We start from the raw sequence: 2,529 nt of genomic DNA on the forward strand, positions 1-2,529 counted from the left end.
ACCAGTGGGAATAGGCATTATTCCCAGCACTGAGCACCAGATACTGTTCTTTCCTAACCTTCTATATGGTTCTTTCTCTTGAAATTTCCTCATATACATGTTGTATTACTTTTCTAGTGTGGCACAACAAATTGCCATTAATGTAGAAGCTTGAAACAGCACACATTTATTATCTGACAGGTTCTGTAGGTCAGGAGTCCAGATATAGACCAATGTGTCAACTTAATCTGTAATCTTCCTCTGAGGTTTGGGTTCTCCTTCAAGCACACTGGTTTTGGTAGAATTCATTTCTTTGTAGCTGTTGAGCTAACATCCCTGATTTCTTGCTGGTCACTCAGAAGTTCCCTAGGCCACCTTTCTCTCATCTCAGTTTACAAAACAGCTATTTATTTTCTTCCTTGAGACCAGCAGGAGTACATCTCTTTGACTCCCGCTTCTTTGAATGATTGGAAGAACTTCTCTAGTTTTAACAGGCTCATGTGACTAGATCAGGCCCCACTGACAAGATATTCCTCATGTCTAAGAGTCAGCTGGTTTGGAAACTTAATTACATCTTCAAACATCCCCCCCCCCCATTGAAGTCCCTAAATTAAATTTGATTAAATATCCAGGAGATGGGGACCTTGCAGGGGACATCTTTAGAATCTGCCAGCCATAAGCATACTGATTGGGACCTGCTGAATATTCAAGGCACTCATCTGTAGGTCCCCAAAGTTCTCTTTCAGTACATCTCTATCTCTTCTCCAGTACCTTCTCATTTTGGCTTGAAATTTCTTGAACTTCTTAGACCTGTGGGCATATGATTTTCAACACATTTTGAACTCTAATTGCATTGGTCTCTCTGGATTCTCAGATCTATCTTTTCAACTCAGAGAGTTGGCTGACCATGGCTTGGAGGCTCTGTCATGGTCAAAAGCTGGAGCAATCATGAGGCTCACTTTGTTTCTTTGTCTTTCAGGAATCACTCTCCTTCACTGCCTGAAGGGCACTGGGTTGAGACTATTGTTTCATGTATTTTAACCTTTAAAAATGGTTTTAGGAGGTGGGGGTAGGAAGGCAATTCCAATTGCTCCATCTTGGCTGAAAATGGAATCACAAATTTCTTTAAAAAGTATTTCCAAGAGGGCAGGAGGAAACTCAGGAGAGATGTGTCTATGACCTTCATAGTGAGGGTTTCATGGGTGTACATCATGGAAAGTGGACCTTTTCTCTTATTTTTGAATGATAATTGGGCAAAATTTCTAAGTTGAAATTATTTTCTCTCAGCTTCTGGAAAGGCTTCTGGCTTCTATTTGTGCAAATAAGAAATATGAATTAGGACAGTGGCATAAGAAATAAAACCTAATGTTTCACTGATTTAACACAATAGAAGTTTAATTCTTGGTCTTAGTCCAACATGGATTCCCAGCTATTTGGTAGTTTTTTTTTCCCTCCATACAGCAATTCAGGGACCTTGGTTCTTTCTACCTTTTGGTTCCAGCTAAGAGTCAAATATCTGCATTTGTGTGACAGAGGTGAAAGAATGTTTTGAAAAATCCCAGTTACTCCTTAAAAGTTGTAGTGTTCAATGGATCCATAATGATCTATTTATATTCTATCAGTGAGAAATAACCACATGAACACAAACACACACACATCACCACCAACAAGTCTCATATAAAAATCTGTGCATGATTTTTTTGTGGCTAGCTAGTCATCTGTGCTATCTAGTCTAATTTTAATGCTTTTGTTAGTAACTGCACTTTTTTCTTAGTAGATTTTAAGATGTTCTTTTCATCATTGATCTGTTTTATTGTGTTCTTTATAGTTAGAATATACTACTTATTTTTGTACTCTTGTCTTACTTCCATTCTGGGAAATGGTCAGTAATTATCCCTTCAAACATTTTTTCTTTGCCATTCCATTCTGTTCTCCTGAAACACCTGTTTGATACATGTTGGAGCCTGTCAATAGGTCTTCCTCATTTTTAAACTGAATTTTCCAAATTTTTATATGTTTTCTGAGTGATTTCTTTTTTTTTCCACAATTTTTTAAGTTATTCATGTACTTAGACAAATACCCTTTCCTCGGAGTTAATTCTCAGAGGGTGTCAGATGGCTGGAGAACTGCATAAAATATGGAACACTTCACGTATTTGCATGTCATCCTTGCACAGGGGCCATGCTAACCTTCTCTGTATCATTACAATTTTAGTATATGTGCTCCCAAAGCAAGCACAAGTGATTTCTTTAGTTATTATCTCCCAGATTGTAATTTTCTCTTTGACTATATCCATGCTAGAATTTATCTCATATATTTTTTATAAAAAATTATGTATTTTATTTACAAAATCTCTACTTAATTACATTTCACCTTTGCCCGTATTTGTTTTATTATTCTTGTGATATTTAGAGCATATTATTTCCTCCTAGACATGCTTACTTTAAAATTCCACAAAATTAAATCCATTTGGAGAAAATTTAGTCTGTGACTGTCAATTTTTGTTGTATATCATTCTTTAGCTTGGGGTTTCTTCATTTATTATAGAAT

The 2,529-nt window shown here is 36.4% G+C and overlaps 1 non-coding gene across 1 annotated transcript; it reads right to left on the minus strand.

Moving 5' to 3' along the window:
* Nucleotides 1–2,110: 2,110 nt before the first annotated feature.
* LOC140634577 (U6 spliceosomal RNA) lies at nucleotides 2,111–2,217 on the minus strand. The gene has a single exon (XR_012032003.1). It is a non-coding gene; the product is annotated as a U6 spliceosomal RNA (small nuclear RNA).
* Nucleotides 2,218–2,529: the final 312 nt, after the last annotated feature.

This window comes from Canis lupus, chromosome 5, assembly GCF_048164855.1.
Source record: "Canis lupus baileyi chromosome 5, mCanLup2.hap1, whole genome shotgun sequence".
Lineage (NCBI taxonomy): Eukaryota > Metazoa > Chordata > Mammalia > Carnivora > Canidae > Canis > Canis lupus.